General features: G+C 48.9%; 1 protein-coding gene across 1 annotated transcript in view; it reads left to right on the top strand.

Annotated features, from left to right (window-relative positions):
- Positions 1–15,916: 15,916 nt before the first annotated feature.
- HIVEP3 (HIVEP zinc finger 3) overlaps positions 15,917–20,663 on the top strand; it is a 457,593-nt gene continuing 452,846 nt past the window's right edge. The window contains exon 1 of the mRNA XM_041738462.1: positions 15,917–15,966. The gene's annotated coding sequence lies outside the window, so the exon portion shown is untranslated. The remainder of the gene's footprint in view (positions 15,967–20,663) is intronic.

The raw sequence follows: 20,663 nt of genomic DNA, 5'->3' as shown, positions 1-20,663 counted from the left end.
AGTTTCTATTAATGAAATCACAGTTCATTTCTTCCCTCCTGAGTTAAAAAAAAAATCCCAACAAACTGAAGGATGATCTCAAACTGAGAAGAACAGTTCAACTCTGCAATGATGCAATGCCTATAAATATTGTCCTATTAGACAAGGGCTCAGTGGCTTAAGTGGCCTAGTTAAACAATTAAAGCTAACCTGCTTGGTCCCTTGGGATCACAAAACCAAGAACTTAGGGACTCAATACAATCCCAGAGGACTCAACTTTAAAGGCACCTGATTTAACTTGCTTTTAAAAATAGTGCACTGTGTGTTCGTGTGTTTTACTTAGCAGACTCACTGACGGTGGGTGTAGGGGGTTGGTCTGTCTGCCTGGTTTCACATCAGTGCAACACCTTTCGTTAATGGATGTGGGATGGAAGGGTGCTAAAACAAGGCATTGATGCATGTGCGAAAGCTTGTCACTTGTTCACAGAGTAATGAGACAAACCATAGGAGAAAGGAGAGGTCAAAGCAGGATTTCTGCTGAAATCCTGAGAAAAAGCAGTGTCTCTAGGGCTGAATTCACACCATATTTAGAACAAGTGTCAATGTTGGAACACATGACACCTTTTTCTTTGGAAGCTGGATAGGACCCTTGACGTGCTAGGACTTCAAGGACACATTCAAAGGCTTGTAGGTTCACCTTTCACACCAGCTAGCATGGTTACCAGTTCACTGTTGCTTGTGTCTTCCAGGTGAACTCCTTTGAAGAATAGGTATATTTATACTGGAGGACAGAGGAGTTTGCCTCACCCTGCCGTCAAGTGGAGAAGGACTGTGCCAGGCACCATGGTAAGCGGGAGACTGGAAGTATCCATGTTCTGGTCTTGTTATTGCCAAGGAAGAACATCAAGAGAAAAATAGAGACACAGACTATGTTTTCAAATACCTGTTGGCATTTGTATGTTGTTTTTGGAGAAATGTCCATCCGAGTCCTCGGTCCGTTTTAAAATCAAGTTATTGTTTTTGCTACCTAATTGTAGGAGTTCTTTATATACTTTGGAAATTAGCCCCTTATTGGTTCTTTGATCTTCAAATATTTTCTCTTGTTCTGTAGGTTACCTTTCACACTGTTGGTTGTTTCTTTTTGGAAAAAAATGCAGATCACTAGTCACCAGGGAAATGTAAATCAAGACCATCAAAACCACAGTAAGAAGTCACTTCACACATGTCAGGATGGCTATTGTATTAAAAAAAGACAGCAAGTGTTGGTGGGTATGTTGAGAACTTGGTACTCTTGTGTACTACTGGTGGGATTATAAGATGGTGCAACTGCTATGGAAAACACTATACAAATTCCTCAAAAAGTTAAACGTAGAATCATCATATGATCCAGCAATACCACTTCTGGATATTTATCGAAACAAAAATCAGAATCTCAGAGATATTAGCATGCCCGTGTTCATTGCAACATGATTCACAATGGCCAAGATGTGGAAAGAACCTAAATGTACACTGACAGGGGATCCCTGGGTGGCTCAACGGTTTAGCGCCTGCCTTTGGCCCAGGGCATGATCCTGGGACCCCGGGATCGAGTCCCACATCGGGCTCCCTGCATGGAGCCTGCTTCTCCCTCTGCCTGTGTCTCTGCCTCTCTCTTTCTCTCTCTCTCTCAGTCTCTCATGAGTAAATAAATAAAATCTTAAAAAAAAATAAATGTGCACTGACAGATGAATGGATAAGGAAAATGTGATCCATCCTATATACATACATATATATATACATGCATACACACATGTGGTTATACACACATGCATTCAGTGAAATACCATTCGGCCTTTAGAAAGCAGGAAATTCTGCAACGTGTAACAACATGGATGAACCTTGAGGACATCCTGCCAAGTGCAATAAACCAGTCCACAGAAAAACAACTACTGCCTGATTCCCCTTACGTGAGGTATCTAGAATAGTCAAATCCTCTCACTCATAGAATCAAAGAGTGGAGTGGGGTTGCCAGGGGCTGGGCGGGGGAGGGGGATATGGGGAGTCATTAATCAATGGACATAAAGTTCCAGTTAAGCAAGATCAATCAGCCCTAGAGACCTGCTGTACAACATTGTACCCATAGTCAGCAATACTGATTGTGCACTTAAAAACTTAAGAGGGGGAAAAAAAACTTAAGAGGGTAAATCTCATGTTAAATGTTCCTAACATACTACATTAAAACAAAATGAAAAAGAAATTGAGAAGGCAGCCAAGGAAAGAACCTTGGAGAACGACAGAAGTTTGTAAATGTGCAAACTGAATCTCTCTGTGGTCTGGCATTCCTAATTTTGATGTCTTTGCTCAGACTCTTACCTTATGTTTGGATTCCCTTCCACCATCTGGGTCTGAACTCTTCCAATGCCTCAAATGGAAGTAATCCCTCTCAATATGATGTCTGCTCCTCTTTACTGGCACTGATCACTCTCTCCTTCATGTCCTAGTTATTTGTATAGACGCATATATATGCTTCAGGGTCTGTGTTTTCAGGAGACCAAGAATCTCGGCTTCCTGATCTTGTGGTCTAGTTCCTCACTGAGCTTCCTGAAGAAGAAAATGAGGATGATGATGATGATGATAGTGAGGAGGAAGATGAAGAAGAGCATCATGATGGCAGCACATTATAGTGGAACAAATATAGCTTTGCAAGCAGGCTGTCCTTCTGTCCTTGGTTTGAACTTAACCCTGCCATTTGCTAATTGTGTAGCAATTGGCAAGTTCCTCAACATAGCTGTGCAAAGTTATTTTGAGGATTAAATAAATTAACCTACATTTATATGTGCTCTATTCTGGATCACACAACAGATGCTCCAGAAATAGTAAATTCTTTTTTCTTCTCTGTCTGCCCCCTCCCCAGTCCATGATAGTTTATATGGAGCTTCCATCTTCTGTGCACTGGAACAAGCTTAAGGTGCAAGCGACAGGAACCCAGCTTAAGTAAATGTAACAAACGAACATTTGCTCACGTAAGTGCAAAGGCAACACAAGGCTTGGTTCAGGGCTCAAGTGAGATGATTGGAACCCAGATTTTCCCTCTTCCTCTCTTAGCTCTGCTTCCACCGTGATTGGTCACTTCTCAAGCAGGCTCTGTACCTCAAGGCAGATGGGCACCAAAACTTCAGGTTATGTCCTCAGCAACATCAGAGGAAGGAAAGCACCTTTTTCCTAGCTGCCCTAGCCAAAGTCTGAGAATTTCATCCAAGTGGTTTTTATTGGCCTGGCTTATATCACATGCTTATCCCTGAACCAACACTGTGGTTTGGGGGACGTGGTGTACTGAGTGGCAGCGTTGGGTCTCACGTTTCCTCACAGCTGAGGGAGGGAATAGCCCTCCCTAAACCACATGTACCAAGAGCAGGGAAGAGATGGCTCCTCAAGGGAAATCAGGGGGCGGTGACCAGAAGAAGGTGACTAAGGCAAAATCTCTCCATGACTTCCATGAGACTAGCCATGCCTAGGGAAAACTCCTCTTCTGCTTGGTGGAATTTCTAAAAACTCTGTGCAGACATAAAGGGACCTCTATACTTCAGTGGTTTTGGGTTTCCTTATCACTTTCCCAGGGCTATGGAACATGTGCACGCGTGTGTGTGTGGGGAGGTATCTAGTGAACCAAGCGACGTCCTAGGAATATGGTGGTTCTGTCAGTGTGTTGGAAGGCAAAGGCACACTCAGAAAGGCTGAACATAAAGGCCTATTTATATAGATGTGGGCAGGGTTAGCCCACAGCAGGTAGCGAAGCTCGCAGGGCCTAGCCTGGAGTAGCAAAAGGAAGGAAGGGGGTTCCCAGAGGCCAGTGGGAGCTGGAATTGCAGAAAAAGGTGACCATAGAGGAGCTGTGGCCTAGGAGGAGTACAGCCACCCTCTGAGCCTTGGCAAACAGGGAGGGAGCAGGGAAGTAAATACCCCAGCCTGCCTCTACTCTCACCTCCATTCCACGCTGCTGACTCTCATTGGCCAAACCCAAGCAGAAGCCAGACAACAAGGGAGCCCAGGTGGGAGAGTGCACAGAACAGGGCAGAGAAGGGCAAAGAATAGAGAGTAGCCAGCAAGATCCTACTGTTCTGCAAGGTTTATTCTCCGGGAGGAAAGCACAGCGTGTTAGCCACTTGGCCCGTGATCAGTGCAGTTGGGGGAAGGGGGTGTTTAGTCAGCGTCTGGCTAAATTCTGATTTATTCTCTTTGCTTTTGGAAATGTAATAATCTCTCCATCAAAGCTCCATCTATCTGCCAAAATAATGCATGTCCTTTTGTACAAATGAAAGAATTACTGCTATTATGCAAACACTGAAAGGGGAGCACATTTGCATGCAAAGGGGAAGAAAGAAAAATCCTATTTGCAATAAAATTAATTATACTAGTGTGGCAAAGAGACACATGAGTATCCATTTAACACTTGGACAGGAGCAGAACCAACTTTCCTTGCCAACCCTGATGAAATAATGGAAGCCAAAAAGAAAAGGCCTAGATAGAATAAATAGGAATTGGGAATTTCTGGCCATTTTAAGACTCCCCCCTCCCCGTGCCCACAACAGAAACAAAAGATTGAAATGAAGGTTTTTACAAATATTAACCATGAATATTAATGTTCTACGGCTGATGCCTGAACCAAGTTCCTCATTAACATGGCCTTAGCATGCAGGGTTTGTGACTGGTATCAGGCGCCGTGGAGAATGTGCTTCGCATCTGAAACCAGAAGGAAGGTAGATGCTTTAGGGTTAGAATTTGTCAGGTGTTTCTTATCCTGCTGTATTTGGTCACTAGGAAATAGGAACTTTGAAAGAAAAAAAAAAAGCAAAGGAATCACTTCTTTCTGGGGAAGAGAAAGTTGAATTGTCACCAAGGGACATTCAATTTATAAAATGCCCCCTTGCATCCCAGGCCCTCCATGGTAATATAGGTACTGGTGGTTTGCTTGTTGGCCTCCCCAAACCAGATCGAGAGCTTCGAGGGGTAGAAGGACTGTCTACCTGTCTTAGCACCCTGGATCTCCAGTCTTGGCACAGAGGAGGCACTCCATAAATGTGGAATTGAGAAATATATTAATGAATGAACCCCAGAATTTTACTTTGAGCTCCAAATAGTCTCAGAAATCACTAATTTCAATGGCTCTGAAAGAATAAGTGCACTTGGGATGAGGGGTTGGGCAGTGGTGGGTGGGAGGTGAGGTTAAGAAGATGAGACATGTATGGGAGAGACTTTTTGGAGACACATCCCCCCCGGATCCACCTGCTACTCCAGCCTCCACATGGATATCAGCATCCAGTGGACATGAGCATTTATTTTGAAAAGCTCTGTTAGGTGACCCGTAACCAGGCTGAGAACCACTGGCCAACACATACCCACCCAGCCACCCCTCCAACCCTCCCTGTTTCCAGGACTCAGCTCTGTGTTTGCCACAGAACAGGTGCCACCATTGGTTTCTGAACAAATGGATGTCACAGGAGAGACTATTCAGAAGTGGTAATCATTTGCCCAAGACCATGTAGAGTGAAGTCTTGGTGGTCCAGGCACTCGACACAAAGGATCATCGCAGAAGAAATATTGACTGTATTTTTTTTAAGATTATTCCTCTATTTATTTGAGAGAGAGTGAGGGGGAGAGAGAGAAAGAGTGAAGAGCAGAGGGAGAGGGAGAAGCAGCTTCCCCACTGGGCAGGGAGCCGGATGTAGGACTTGATCCCAGGACCCTGAGATCATGACCTGAACCGAAGGCAGGCACTTAACTGACTGAGCCACCCAGGTGACTCACTGACCATATTTTTTCGACATCTTCCCCACTGCTCCCAAAATAAGGGTTAGAGTTGCAAGCTCTCCTATGTGGAAGAGGATGCATGGCAGGACTTTCTGGAGAAATGGGATCCCATGAAATGGTGGAACCAGCCCTCAGGAGAGGAGTGGGATGCCCTTGCTAGATCCTCCACGGAAGTGCTAAAACGTGATAGACACTCGCCTTTCTGGGTTGGTGAAGATTAAATGCAGCCTTTGTGGAGGCAAGGAGCGGACGGACTATTCCAGCTATTTAATAGCATGAATTGCACCACAATCCCATCATCCTCACTGGGAAATTACATTGCTACTGCCTTGCTCGGGGGAGTAGACGGGAGACACGAGTGCTCCATGGAATACTGGCTCTGTCACCTACTAGCTATGTGACCTTAGGCAAGTTACTTAACCTCTCTGTGCTTCTCCTTCGTCCTTTGTAACAGGGGATAACAGTAGCACTTCATGGGGTTGTTTACTGGGATTCAATGAACTAGTATGTGCAACACTCTTAGAGCAGCGTCTGGAATGCAGTAAGTGCTCGCCACGCAGGAGCTCTCATTAGTAGTGTTATTGCAGATGGCCCACCCCAAGGGGAGAGGACGCTGATATTACCGTTTGTTGCTTGTCTACAAGGCTGTGCATTATTTAATAGATGAAGTAAAGACAATTGAAGTCGTCTTAGTGGCATGACACTGAATCAGAAGGAGCCTCTCTGTGAGGGAGGACAGTTGGTTTTCCTAGGCTCAGTGCTGACATCAATGATTTCCTTTGCATTTCCCGAATCCCAGTACCTTAAGTAGTGGGAAGGGGCTCACAGTTCATCTCAGCCGGAATGGAGAGGACACTGACTTGCCCAAGGTTGCACAACTAGCGTGGCCTGGTCTTCTAATTGCTAGAACAGTGCTCTTTCTGCCCGTCACCATAGTTACAGTAGGTCGGTCCATGGACATGCAGTTTGTTTTCACATCTGTAATGTTTAAAGTGACACACACACACACACACACAAGAATCAAGGTGCAGACAGCACTTCAGTTTTGCAAGGAGCCATCAGCCTTAAGTAGGAAGGCACCCTGTTTTCTGTTTTGAAGGGAGGGTGAGGCTGCATCAATGTGCCAGGGGCCCTAGTTATAAGCAACAGAAAGAAGCCCTGGATAACTCGAACAGTCAAGGAGTTTATTGGGAGGTCGTCAGGTAGCTTGTGACCCGAAGGGAGGCTGGCAAATCGGGCTCAGAAGATGATCAGAGCAAGAGGCCCAGCGGCTGCCACAGCCAAGGTCACCCCTCAGGGTCAGTGTGGTGAAGATGCTGCCAGGTGCAGCTGCCCCCAGACACCAAGGCCAAAGCCCCACACTCCACCCTCTGTTGTTGCCAGTGGACACTCATCCTGGGCCTCAACTCTCCTGAGCACTCTCTAGCTGCCTCTGTCTTGGCATCACTCTCTGTGACTCGAAGTCCCAGAAGGAGTACTCTGCTAGCTGAGCCAGATGCTGGCGGCTGGGGGTGCGGGGCCGGGGGAGAGCCTCTGGCCTTCCCACACTCAGTCCTGGGAGGAAGGCCCCTCCTCATCACCAAGGTTTACAAAGGAGGACACCCCCTCACTTGGAATTCTCCCAATAAGAAGGTGATCGAATGCTGAGTAATCACAAACAAATGAACAAAAATAACAGAAAATCCATGGTCTCAAAAAAAAAAAAAAATCCAGGAAAGATGTGTGGCCCAGACGCCTGCCCTTCTCCTTCTCTGGAGCTAGCATCCTCCACTTGGCCTGCTCTCTCCCTGCTCCTGTTCACCCCAGGCTGAACGAAACAGATGCTCCGAGAAGGAGTTCAAGGTCATGTGATTCTCCTAGAGCTTCGTTTACTTCAGTCACAGCCAGACTCATGCTGGACACCTTGAGCATCTTGTCTCCTATGAACATAAAACCCAATGACCTGGCTTTTTTTTTTATTGTGATAAAACTGTCGTAACATGAGAGTCACCATTTTAGTCATTTTTAAAATATACAATCTGGTGGCATTGGGTACGTTCACAGGGGTGTGCAACCATCACCAGCAGCTAGTTCCAGGACATTTTCATCACCCTGAAAGGAAACCTCCTACTCATTAAGCAGGCATTCCTCATCCTGCTTCCCCTGAGTCCCTGGAAACCATCAGTCTGCATTCTGTCTCTATAGATTGGCTTATTCTGGAAATGTCATATAAATGGGATCATATGCTAGGTAACCGCCTTCCTATTAATCCTCCGCCTCATCCTGCTACAGGTTCTCTGTCTCCTCCCTCCCTCCAAAACCTGATCTCAGCACATAACGGGGAATCATCACTGGCCACTCAACCCTTCCCTAACGAAGCCACAGAAGGGAGAGGAAAGTTGATGCATCTTGGGACCCATCACAGAGATCGTGAGAATCCCTTGGGGAGACAGAGCATAGCTGGCTGTCTCTGTACGATGAACGATGACACAGAACAGAAGAGGGCTGGGTAGGAGGTGGGGGAGGTAAGGCCAGGCGAAAGCTGCTGAGTTGAGTCGAAGTCTTTCTCTTTCCCCTGGCTGGTTTATCTCTTCAAGGCAAAGAAACAGCAGGGCCACGTCAGTGCTGGCTGGGATGATGACATATGGCAGGGCACTGATGGCCTCGATGGGGGCAGGGAGTGGGTCAAAGCAGGTTCAAACAGTCCTACCAGCCTGAGTGTTCCCTCTTCCCCCACTCTCCCATCCATCGTTGAGGGAGAACACCTGAGCAAGAGCAGTCCCTGCAACTGAAATACAGGGTGCGTTTCTGAGGCACAGGTTTGTCCACTGGGGCAGGTGCAGTAAATAGGTATCTTTGAGCCCCAGTGATAGGGCTAGAGGCTCTCTTCTCTCTCTGTTCTCCACCCCAACCCCCCTCTCTGCAACCTCACTGGAAAGAGCATCACTTATGGTTGTGCTAAAAGCCACAATTGCGGTCTTTGGGTAATGTTTACAATCAAAGAGATCCCATTAGAGAATGGCTTAAAGAATACAGGTGTGCATTTCTCTCATATATAACAATTCTGAAATCTACTGGAAGCTCTGCTCTTTAGTCCAGGGCTAAAGACATTGTCTCTGTGATGTTCAACGGGGCTTCTGAGAGGTCTACGATGAAGACTCAGTAGGCCAGCTAGGCTACAACACCACGCAAGGCCTGAGGTCACCCGTGGGACAGAGCATCATGCTCTCATCCAGCTGTCAATATCTTTTTTTTTTTTTTAAAGATTTTATTTATTTATTCATGAGAGACAGGGGCAGAGACACAGGCAGAGGGAGAAGCAGGCTCCATGCAGGGAGCCCGATGTGGGACTCGATCCTGGGCCTCCAGGATCACACCCTGGGCTGAAGGCAGGCACCAAACCGCTGAGCCACCCAGGCACCGCCCCCCTGCCCCCGGCTGTCAATATCTGATGATGTCTCCATAGTGAGAACACGTGGGTAGGAACCAAAGGTAACCTCGGGAGTACTTGGCTTAATGCTGTGTTGTGTCCATCTCTATGATCTTGGGCCTGACAGATTGGGGGTGTTGATATTCCTGAAGAAGAATGTTCTCCCACCCTCCGCCCCCCCCAGAGAAACATGGCCATAGTTTTGATGAAATGGAAGCTGAGCTCATCCCTAGCCGTTTTGGGACTCCTCATGCCATTGAATGACAGGAAGAGAAGGGGGTCACTGTCCTGGCTGTCAGAGAGAAATGGGGTTGCTGCAGTGCAGTAGTGCTGAGAAGACTCAGCACTCAGCACTACAGAGTCTTCAGAACCAGGGGATTCATGGAGCCACTTAGAACCTCCATTCTAATAATGAGGTTCAGAGGAAGACTTGGCAACCCAACACAGAGAGGATGAGTAAGGGCTCAATTATCCTGACGTGAAGACCTGGGAGGTGCTCCCCACCTGTGGAGGTGCTATAGAGGGTAAGCTAAACACAAATTAGATAATGAAAGAAGGAAGCCGAGGTTATCAGCTTCGGCCCCGTGACAGGCTACAGAAGGGGAGCTAGCAGCCATATGTATTTTATGGATTTTTTTTTTTAAGATTTTATTTATTTATTCATGAGAAACACAGAGAGAGAGGCAGAGACACAGGCAGAGGGAGAAGCAGGCTCCATGCAGGGAGCCCGACGTGGGACTCGATCCTGGGTCTCCAGGATCAGGCCCTGGGCCGAAGGCGGGCGCTAAACCACTGAGCCACTGGGGCTGCCCTGGATTCTTCTTTTTTCCCATAATTGATCCCCCCCCCACCCCTTTCCTACTACTTGAATGAAGAATACCCAGGTAGCTAACCTCCCACCAGGGAGGACACTTGAAATGACATCACCAGTAATACTAGAGTGCCTTATGACACATTTCTCCTTGTGTTTGAGATGAGATTTTCGTCACTTAAATGAAGGGCGAAACCAGAGGCTGGATGGCCAATGGGGTATAGTGGACCGATTCTCCGTTGATGCTGCTGGATTCATTCTCCACCCTTATCTGCTCTATTCTTTCCCCGGGAAGCTGTGCCCTCTGGACGACATCATCTGGACCCCCTTCCTTGCTGGCGGGTTTTCTGCTCAGGTCAACCGATGACAGGCACTTGCAGATTAGAGGATGAGAGGCAGGCAAGAGTTCAAGATGCCTCTTCTCTTCTGGCTCTGTTCTGAAGCCATTCCTCTGGCAGGATCTCTGCCCAACTGTACAGCTCCTGCTAGGCAGCCTCTCCTCCACATTCCCACTCTCCTGTTTCCTCTGCTTGTTCTTCGTTCTCAGGGGTGGTAATGGTTTCCTGCTGTTGTTGGGATATGGGTGCCTCCCCCCGACCCCAAACAATCCTTTCACTGAAGTCTTCACTTGAGCCATATGGGGCGAGCTCTGTTTCCTGCTGTGACCTGACTGATCCAGTGTCCGTTTCCTCCCCGGGTCCTGAGCTCTTGAAGAATAGGAACATTGTCTTCGTCATCTCTGTATGCAAAGGTTATCTGGTCGTAAAATGTTAAATGAATCAATCAAAGCTGTGCTGAAGATCTGTCTTTTCCCATGAATTTTGCGAAGCCAGAACAAAGAACAAACTTAATCAGCAGCATGTTTTTAACTTCTATTTCCAGGAAAGCAGCCCCGGTTCTGTCCACATCGCCTCTTCCTGATATTCCCAGCGCCTGGTGTTCCAGTGCAATATTGGACAGGGACCCAGGCCGTGCCTTTTCACATCAGGATGTTGATAACAACTGCATGTCCAGATACGTTATTCTAAATGGGCTGCGTATCCCTGCGTGAAGCCTTTGCACATAATTGCTCGTGCAGTAAAACGGACAGTTTGTTCGACCCTTCAGGCTTCTACAGGTGCTTAATCTCTTTTATTAAGTGACTCTCCTTACTAAATAACCATCCCTGTCTCCTTCCTCTAGGCCTTGTTGCTATGGATAAACGAACCTGTGCTCCAGAGTTGTTGGCTAATAATACATCATCACTTCCAACTGATTGAAGTTGGTCAGTGCTGGGAATGCAGACGTGAGGTGGGGAGTGGGGGGCGGTAGGGGGGTTGCCAGCAAGTAAAATGTATGAATCAGAAATCAGATCCCGGGAGAGAGAGAAGGTGCAGAGGAGTGGGGCTCAGGTCAAAGGGTTCGGTAGAAGAGATCAGAATCTGAACAAAGAGGCTAGGCCACAGGCACCATCCTAAGAATCCAGTCTTCTAAAGCAGAGCTTCCTTATATGCTTCCTTCCCAGACCACCCTTCCCTCTCTATTTTCAGAGCCTAGAAATAAGTGGCTGAGGTATGAGGGGGGCGGGTAGAAATCTGGGTAACTCCTGATAGAGGCAAATATTAAGGATTTCTGTTTATATTTCTAGTTTCAGCTATCTTTTGTTGGGTTATGTTGGAGAGTCTTATTTTCCTTGGTGCTTACTAGCAAATGATAATGCACTTACATTTTTATGAATACATTTACCCTTCAGAGACTTATAGGATGTGAAAGCTGGCAGGATTCTTAAAGATTATTCATATTATCTTTATTTTATTTATGAGAAGATAGAGGCTTATTTTCATTTGTTTTGTAGGTTGTGAAGTGTTATTATTATTAGGACTACGCATGTTATACACAGAAAACTAAACTCTAACCATGAAGGGAATTTATTGGCTCATGTAACTGGAAAGTATGGAGTAACAGTTTCAGGTGTGGCTTGATCTGGTCGCCCACTGCTCAGCAATGTAACCAAGGTTCTGTTTTATTTTCTATTTTCCCATTCTCCCTTCCTCAGGATTCACACAATGTCTGGCAATCTGGTCTCTATTCTTGTGGTCACATGTGCCTGTATTAAATCTAGACTTTATAGCATTGACAAGAGCTATGGCAGGGACGGCAATCTTTGTCAGAAGTCCTAGAAAATGTTTTCTTGGATCTCATTGTCTTGACTGGGCTCCATGTCTTCCTTTGAACCGATTTCTGTAACCAAAGAGTTGGGATAGAATGATGGCTTTAAGCCAACTAGGCCTAATTCCTAAAGTTTGGAGTCAAGTTAAGAAAGACAACTTGGGTTAGAGTGGAGTAAAACTGAGTTTCCATAGAAATGTTGTGGTTCAGATGATGGTGCAAAAAAGGAGTGGGTACTGGGGAGGCTGACTGCAAGGATCCAGGGGCAGGGACTCATCCAAGGTCAAGCAACTGGTCATGGCCAGAGTGGGACTAGAACCTAGCTCTCCTCAGCATTTGCATATGGTTGGCTACATAATGTCACTGGAGGTAGTACGTGCTACACAATAGACATCCAAATGAAACTATGGGTTTGCTTGTTACATGCAGTTTATTCTGTGGCTATGATTATAAGCAAAGACAAAAACATACCTCGCCCAGGTAGTCACAATAATGAGTACAATTGTCTGAGTTACTTAATTTTGCATCTCATTAAGCCACGAAGGTTTTCAGGAGACATTGAGTAGATTTTAAAGATGGGAGCCACATCATTTAAATAAGTGCCTCTCAGTATTACTGAGGGTTTAGCCATCTTCTGGAACATTTTTTGGAATTGGAATACAGTTTCGGATGACCTGTATGAGATGCCTTAGGCCTGAATTTCTGCTTCTTATCCTTCTGGGGGAAAAGACTTGTTAATGTTCCTCAGTGAGATCTCTTTCTCTTATTCAGTAATTATACAAGCAAAGAAGAAGAACGGAAGGTTCTGAGCACCTGCCATGTGCCAGGTGTTAAGCTCTAACGATATAGGAAGGAAGCCCCCGAGGAACTCCAAGTTTAGTGGGAGAGGCAGATAATTAAACGGATAAGTAAGATACCACAACAGTAAGTGTGGTAACAGGTGGAAGAACAGGGTGCTTTAAGAGCACAGAGGAGGACAGAATGTTGGTAGCAGGGAGAGCCAGGAAGGGTTTTCAGGAGGAGAAGTCCTTAAGCGATGGTTGGAGTTAGCTGGGGAGAACAGGGAAGGGCATTCTACACAGAGGGGACTCCTGAACACAGAGGCGTGAAAACTTAGTGTGTTGCCATGAATGCCCAAGTAATTCAGAAGGGCAGAAATGCAAGGGCAAGGCAGACAGTGGGGACGAAAGGCATGGGACAGGCAGGTGGGAGCTGGGACTCAGCTTGGAGGCTCTCCAATGGGTGATGGGATGCTTCGAAACAGTTGTAGTAGGTAAAGACATGGTTGGTGTCTTAGACATATTTCTTTATCGAATAGGTTCTAGGGTTGCAGGCAACTCTGCTTAATTTCCGAAGCAGGAATACTCTGGAGAGAGATAGGGTCATTCAGGAAGGAAAAACTGCAGCACCCAGGCTCTGAATGGAGCTCCCAGGGCACAGGTAGCAGGAATTGACTGGGAGTCTCCTTGGTTGGGAACAATCAGGTCCAACCACTTTCGGTTTTTTGCTCTGCCTGGGATTCAAATTCCGGTTGGAGACTGTCTCATTGCTTCAGCTCGAGGGCACACCGAACCTGGGTCAGGTAAGGTCAACATCTTTTTTTTTTTTTTTTTTTAAGGATTTTATTTACCTATTTATTCATGAGACACGCATACACACAGAGGCAGAGACACAGGCAGAAGGAGAAGCAGGCTCCCCACAGGGAGCCCGACGTGGGACTGGATCCCGGGACTCCAGGATCACACCCTGGGCCAAAGGCAGGCACTAAACCGCTGAGCCACCCAGGGATCCCGTAAGGTCAGCATCTTGATGGACAGTCTCACCAAGCCTATATCTCATGGGGGAGGGTGGCTTCCCAAAGCAAGATCTGGGTGTTGCCATCATGAGAAAGAGGAATGCCAGCTACGTCAGCTAAAGCAATGGGTGTCCCCAATGGGCTGGGGTAGTACCACCAGTAGAGAAAGATTGTGGGATTTAAGAATACTTATGGGATAAGAATTGGTGGCTGAGTCTAGAAGCTGAAGGAAGGAAGCATCAAGGATAACTCCCAGGTCCCAGCATGCAGCAATAGATATCCCTCCTGGAGAGAAGTTATAGCAGGGGGACAGAAGATGACAAATTGCTTAGGACACACTACATTTGAGAAACCCGTGGCACATCAGGTGGATGCTGGAATTTGAAGCATAACTGAACTCATAGACATGGACAATAGAACCTAGGAAAGATTTTGGAAGAAGCCACAGGAAACATCAATATTAAAATAGGAAAGCTCAAAAGACAGAAAGAATGGAGAGGAAGAGGAAAACCAGGACTTTTCAGGGTCATAGAAAGCTTCAGGATCCAAGGAGAGAAGAGATTTCAGCTCTGGTACCAGCAGAAGCCACATTCTAGGGAACGAATATATAAATGGGAGATGAGGAGGGAGGGGTGAAAACATGTTTCGAGAATCCTGGATAAGAAGGGCTGAGAAAATGCGAAGTAGCTGGAAAGGGTATAGCCTCAAGGGAGTTAGCAGATCTTTGTTTTCATGTGTTTGGTAGGTTGATTAAAAAAAAAAAAGAGAGAGAGAGAGAGAGAGATAATTCACATGCCATACAATCCACTCTTCTGAAGTTTATTATTCAGTGGTTTTGGTGTATTCACAAAAGTTGTACAATCATCACTCGTCTCTAGTTCCAGAACATTTTCATCACCCCAGAAAGAAACCCCATGGCCATTAGCAGTCACTCCCCATTTTCTCTTACTCCCAGCCCCTGGCGACCATTCATCTACTTTCTGTAGATGTGCTGATCCCAGACATGTCATAAAAATGGAACTCCCATGCTATGGGGTCATTCATATCTGCCTTTCCTCATGTAGTTTCCAAAATTTCATCCCTATTACCCCATTCCTTTTTACGGCCCAGTAATGTTCCATCGTATGGAAAAGCCATAGTTTATCCTTTCATCAAATGATGGACCTTCTAATTGTTTCCACTTTGGGCCATTACGAATAGGCATCTGTGTACAAGTTTTTGCATAGACACGTTTCCAGTTTCCTTGAGTGGAAATTGCTGGGTCTCCATTCTGGCTGGAGAGGCTCGGTCTGGCTTACAGGCTGAGGGCGCAGAGGGGCGCGGGGGGCGGGGGGGGAGGCAGGTGCTGGGGAGGGCCGCCGCCTCCAGCATCACTCGCCAACCCCAACGCCCTGACCTCGCTTCTCCACTACTGGACCGTCTGCACGCACATCCCTCCCGCTGCCCAGGGAGCCAACGCAGCGCGCGGATAAAGCACCCCTGGGACTCGTCGCACGTGCATCCGGGCTGGGGGCTGGTTTTCCGCAGCAGGTCGCATCTTGGGGCCTCCTCTGGGCAGAGCCTGGCCCACTCCGGAGGACCATGCGCCACGTAGTGTGGGCCCGACTCCCGGCTCCTCGGGCCCCCGGGGCTCCCTGCCGCCTCGGACCGGCGAGGACGCCCGGCGCCCGCCGCTGGGGACCCAGCCCGCCAGCACCGCGCAGGCGCCGCTCCCGCGCGGAGGGGGCGGGGCGGGGGCGGGGCGGGCGTCCCTCGGGCCAATCGGAAGCGAGCGCCCCCGCCCTCCCGGCTGGTGGACCGAGCCTGACCCCGGCGGAGGGCGGAGGGCGGAGGGGGCGGGGCCAGCCGCGCGGCCGCGGAGGGGGCGGGGCCCGGGGCGCGGGGGCGGGGCCTGGGGCTGTCAGTCCCGCGCCCGCCGCCGCCGCAGCCGCCGCCGCGGTTCCGTACCCGCCGTGGCCCGGTGGCCGCCCGCGCTGCCGCCGCCGCCCGCCGCCCCGGCATCCCGAGCCGCGTCCCGCCGTGCCGGCCCGGGCGCAGGTAAGGCCGGCCGCCTGCCGAGCCCCGGCGCCCCTGCTCCGCTCGGTCCGCCGCGCGGGCGCCCCCTCCGGGCCGTGTCAGCGCCGCGGCTCCCCGGCCGCCCGGGGGCGGTCCCGGGGGGCGGTCCGACCCCCCCGCGGCCCGGGCTGCGCGCTGCAGCGGGTGCCGGGGCCGCGCTCCGCAGCCGGGCGGGGGCGGGGCGGGGCGGGGCGGGGCGGGGGCGTGCGGCGCCCCCCGGGCCGGTTGCACAATCGCAGGGGCGGCGGGCGGGGGTCCCCACCTGTCCCCGCGACGCGCCCGCGGGCGGAGGCAGGCGCCCAGCGCCAAGCGGGGGCCGGCAAAGTTTCACTCTGTGGCCGGCGTCCGTGCACATCCCCCCGGGGCCGCGCGGAGACGGAGGCCGGGCCGCGAGGATGCGCCCGGCGCGCGGCGTCGCCTTTCCCCGGGGTGGCTCGGGCCCGGGTCGGTCGCCCTCCCCGACGCCCTGCCGGGAGCCCGGCCCCGGGGCTGCTGCGGCCCGGGCGGCTCAGGCTCCCCGCCCGCTCGCGCTGCTCCCGTTCCTAATTTAGCATTGACATTCAGACCAGGTAGGCGAACGGACTTAGCGTTGCCCCGACAGTTGATACCTGGCCAGGTGCTTTGCAAAACAGATCCTGCAGCGCGTGGCTAATGCCTCGGGTCGAGCAACTCTGCAAGAGCCCCCCGCCCCCCCCGCCCCCCCGAGAGCTTGAGGCTGCTTGCAGGGGGATGCTCTGGGCCGAGGTGCAGCCGGGAGAGCTGCTCAGGTCCTCCGGGTGCCCGGGAAGGGGTCGCTTTCCTGTGCTTCTCCTCGCTCACGCCGTGTGTTGAGGGTCCCCCATCGATCGTCTTCACGCAGGCAAAGGAGGTGTCAGAAGTGTTGCCGAGGCAGTGGCTCAGGGGAAAACCAACCAACCTGAGACTCAGGCAAGTTTGGATACTTGTCTGCTTCACCAGGTGACCCCTCCTGTGCAGGGAACCTTGGCTCTTCCTGTCCCGTCCCCATCTTCCCCGTATAGGACTGTGTCCACCGGGGTTGGCAAGGCGGCTCCTCCTCTAGTCCCTAGACCTCTTGCTACCTGTGGTTTCCACATCTGCCTGGGGACATCCTCCACGAGTGGGCTTAAGAATTAGCACTTTTATCTGCCCATTAGGCAATACAGCCCGAAACTTCTGTAATGAGGCACTGTCCTAGCGCTGAATCTTTAAGAATGTCTAATTCATGTTAATGGTGTTCCTACAGTGATCATTCTATTAGCATGCCAGTTCTGCAACACCAGGACGTTTAGTATAGAAGCAGCAAGGTACTAGAAATATTATCACGGCAAAAACAGTTCCAACAGATTTGCAGCCCACTTTACTTGGATAATGACTGTTAAAGGCTGTTAAGGTTTTTTTGTTTTGTTTTGTTTTTACTTCTTCGGTGCAGTAGGTGTTACTGATCTCTGAGGTCATTCCTCCCTGGAGTAGTGGTTGCAGTCACTGGGTCACTTAGATATTTTTTCGAGTTGTATCATCTGAGTTTCTCCCCCATGCTGATTTCTTTTGGGACAAGGTATGGAGCTAACAAGATGTGGTTTTGATTTGCCGGCCTACATTTTGAGAAGGGTGATATTTATTGTGTTTCGGGGCTTCTGTGAGAGCTGTTGATGGTGATTTTATGATCACACGTACCAGACACTGTTTTGGGTGCTTTCCGGTTCTCACAGTGACCTTGTAAGGGAAGTACTGTCATGACCTCATGTTTCAGATGCTGAAATTGAGGTCCTGTTGATGGACTCAGGTGACACAGTGGGATAGATGACAGCTGGAGTCTAACCTAGACAGCCCGAGTTCAGAGTCCAAGTACTTAACCAACCACTGTGCTATCCTGCCTCCGTAGATTATTCTTTCAACAGGTATTTATTTCTGCCTTCTGTCTGTAGGACATTGCATTCTGTAGCGTGGGTGAAGAGTGCTTTACGGCACAGTAACAGACACTGGGTTACGGGTTCTTGTGGTCTTTTTTATTTTTATTTTTATTTATTTTTATTTTTTTGTCTTCTTTTTTTTTTTTTTCTTGCTGTGGTCTTAACTCTGCTGCAGCTCATGTGTGATTTCCAGCAGGATGCGCACTCTCCTGACTTGTATTCCCTCATTGGTGGAACAGCAGCAGTTGAAGCAGATGAACTAACTAGACTTAACCTCATGGGGTGCTGGAGAGATGAGTGAGTGCACGTCAGAATTAAATGTCCTCCTCCCTAAGGCACTGTGTAAGATCAAGTTTCAAACGAGTGTTATGTGTGTGTGTGTGTGTGTGTGTGTGTGTGTGTGTGTGATGGGGAAGGAACAGGGGCATACCCAGCACTCTGGGCTGCCAGGGGCTATTATGGGAGTGTAATGGTTGAGAGATTTCATCTTAAATACTCCTCTATTATTTTATTCTGTTGCCACCAGCATCATTCCTTTTGTAATGAGGAGAATGAAAGCCGACCAGGAAAGAAGTCATCCTGTAGAAGTGGGGTAACCAGGTCCTGTCCTGTGTGAGGGGCATTTGTGGGGGACAGTGTGGCATTACTTTGCAGGAGGCTTGGGGTCTGATGATGGGAGGCTCTGAGTGGTGGACACAGGAGTTCTCAGAATCACAAGAAGTCAGGATTGAAAGGGAACTTTAGGGTCATTGAGTTTGACACCCTCCTCCCTCCTCTCTTTTCCCCTTCCATCTGCCCATAAATCCAGTGGGTAAATCCCTCCCACTCAGTGCTCATCCTGCTCCTACTCGGACACCTTGTGGGTCAGACATTGGATGGGCTTCACAAATCTGTGCACCAAAGAAGTTGGAATTATATCCAGTGACAGGGAATGGGAACCCACAGAAGGATTCTGGGCCCTTCTGGCTTTTGCTCTTGATGGATCATCATTGGCGTAAAACCTGGATTAGAGGGGAAGTGTGAAACCAGGGAGACAGGTAGGGGGCCTTGGTCAGAATCTAGGATTGAGGTGGTCCAGACTGAGACAGGCAGTGACTTGGGGTAACAGAGGGAGGAATGGACCCCAAAAGACGGAATCCACCCCCTCTCCCTCCCAGTGCTTGACTGTCCACAAGCGTCAGAGGGGAAGAACAAGTCAGTGTCTCCCTGGGGTGGGGTGGGGGCATTGGAGAACCCCCGAATGGAGCTGAGGAGTGTGATGGGATGGGCAGGGGAGACAGCTACCTTTGTTCCCCAAAGCTGGATAATAGACTGGGGCTTAATGGGAAGGCCCCTGTAGACTGGAAACAGATTTTCTTTCTTCTCTAGAAGGGAGTGTCCCATTTAAATACAGTGGGAAACTCCCTCTGCCTAATGAAGAAATGTAACAGTATTTCCCTTTGGGGGTTGGAGTCCCTGTGGGGGTTGCAGACTCCTTGGGCTCCGCCAGTGGTGTCTGGTGCTCCTTGGTCACGGTGGGAATCTGGTGTTATCTGGAGTTGTACCTGACCTGTTGGTGATGCTTTCTTTGTCATTTCGTTAGGAAACCTTCTTTGGGGGGACTCTGTTTTCCCATGACACCTGTAAAATAAGTGCTGGAGAGCCAGCCCACCTTGGGGAGTGCTCAGGGTCATTAGAAATTTTTCCTTCTAACGCAGATGATGGGGCACTTCAGAGGAGGCCTGGGTGAAATAATTACCACATTGACAGGCAAACAGAATAATTTGGAGGAACCAAGATTTATGCAGGAAACCACAAAGACAGGAAAAGTAGTCAGGAGTATTATAAGTTGAATTTTCTCTTGTTAATTTATGTGTTTCCGGCTTAGGATGCAGCATGTCTTGAATATTCATATTTACCAATTTATATGTTGAAATATATTATCTAATAGTGCCTGTGGAAATAAATTGTATAACCTCAATTTTTTTTCCCAGGACAATAATTGGTCTTGGGTTTTCAATATCTTTTAAACCCGTGATTCTCAAACAGGGGCAGTTTTGCTCCCTAGGGAACATGGGGGCAATGTCTGGGACATTCTGGGTTGTCACAACTGGGGTATGAGCTCCTGGCATTTAGTGGGTGGGGGCTAGGGATGCTGCTGAGCATCCTACAATGCACAGGACGGCCACCCCCCCAGACCGGGAATTAGTAACCCCAAATGCCAATCTCAACAGTGTTGAGATTGACAAAATCCACTTTAGATCATAAAAACAATTTCTTATGAGGAGCAAGTTGAAGTTACAGGAAAAGAAGAAGAAGGTCATACGAAGTGTTCCTTGACTTCCTGAAAATGATAATGGTACCCTGGCTTCTGGCCCCCAGGAAGGAGAATCAGCTAAACGAGCTGCTGGAACACAGGCATTTGTCTGCCACCCAGGAGCTATTTCAATAGCTAGATTGCTCAACACACTAGTTTGGAACAGGAAGTAGAGGCCCTTGTAGTGGGATGAGGCTGTAGGGGTGATTTCTGGAGGCAGAAGGTTTGCAGGCCAAGAAGGGAAGCTGGGTCGTGCCAGAATCATTTTGAAAAGTTCTAGGGAGTTTTTCAAAGGTGATTTTGTTGAGGACAGCGAATGTGATGTGTGGTGCTTTAGAAGTTGCTGTCTCTGCCCTGGGAGTGCATGAACCCTCCGGCCTGTGGATCTGAGAGGCTGAGGACTTCCCAGATTTTTCTGTGTTCAAACACAGGGTGGAGAGCAAAGGACACTTGGTTTTGTTTTCAGGTTGTAA

Source organism: Vulpes lagopus, chromosome 23, assembly GCF_018345385.1.
Source record: "Vulpes lagopus strain Blue_001 chromosome 23, ASM1834538v1, whole genome shotgun sequence".
Classification (NCBI taxonomy): domain Eukaryota; kingdom Metazoa; phylum Chordata; class Mammalia; order Carnivora; family Canidae; genus Vulpes; species Vulpes lagopus.
The sequence above is the reverse complement of the archived record's forward strand: the minus strand, read 5'-3'. Positions and strand labels throughout refer to the sequence as shown.